Here is a 1,036-nt window from a genome sequence, read left to right as displayed (position 1 = left end):
CTGACATTCAGCACAAGCTAACTTGGTATTTTTACATTAACTAATGTGCCAACATCTTTTGTTATCAAATGTATCCTAAATCTGTAGGGAGAAGTCCTTCCTAAATATTCTGTCTTAAGTACTTGTTTAGATTTGAATTTAGTCTACTATGCCACTTATAATTTCTGTCACCAAAACCTGTAATACTTGGTGCATCGGCAGAAGAGAAATAGCATCTACTTGGCCATAACTACAATATTTCTAATAAGAAGCATTTACTTCGCATGAATTTTCTTATCCAGGTAGTAATTCCCATAACATATTCTAAGACACATTAAAGCAGAGTATTAAGCCAGTGGTTCCAAACCTTTTTATATTCACAAACTACTAGACTTAAATTATAATCAAGATCCCCCACCACAATTTTTTGGCAAGGTTTTAAATTGTAAATTGGATTTTAATGTAATACACATGCAATTTTTAGAACAATTTTCAACACAATTTATATCTGAAGTCCACCTGACTGGACACTGTCAAGAACTCAATAACTAGCTCAGAGACTCTTTTGTGCAATTTTGCAACTTGTGTACACAAATATCCTCAACCATTCACTGGCTAAACAAACTTAGGATAAAATTATTATTTTTTAAGAAGGATACCCTATCATTTCTAATAAAAAGACCTACAGCATTCTTTAGAGACCCAACTCATTTTTTCGCAAGCAGTAATGATCTAGCTATCACCTACAATCATCTTGGAACTTGAATATTCTTATACAGTTACATCATCATCAAAAGCATTCTGGAGCCAGCCTAGACATGCCAAACCTAAGAGTGTAATTATACTGCAACCTTACATTAACAGTTGGAAGATCAGGGACCGGAGCTGAGTTTGGTTGACGAACCAGAACAATATCTGGCGGATGTTAAGTGACCTTTGCCTGAACACAAAAGGCACAGAAGTCGCAGCAATCTTTTGATGCTATGCTCTCATCAGGGCAGCTATCAATCAGATGTCATTCCACAGGATCTTGTGGTATTTTGATACAAACAAACAA

General features: G+C 35.2%; 1 protein-coding gene across 1 annotated transcript in view; it reads right to left on the bottom strand.

Moving 5' to 3' along the window:
- LOC119591411 (peroxisomal membrane protein PEX13-like) overlaps positions 1–1,036 on the bottom strand; it is a gene marked incomplete in the record, with an annotated part of 11,375 nt that overhangs the window by 9,406 nt on the left and 933 nt on the right.

This window comes from Penaeus monodon, chromosome 28 (genome assembly GCF_015228065.2).
Source record: "Penaeus monodon isolate SGIC_2016 chromosome 28, NSTDA_Pmon_1, whole genome shotgun sequence".
NCBI lineage: Eukaryota > Metazoa > Arthropoda > Malacostraca > Decapoda > Penaeidae > Penaeus > Penaeus monodon.
The sequence above is the reverse complement of the archived record's forward strand: the minus strand, read 5'-3'. Positions and strand labels throughout refer to the sequence as shown.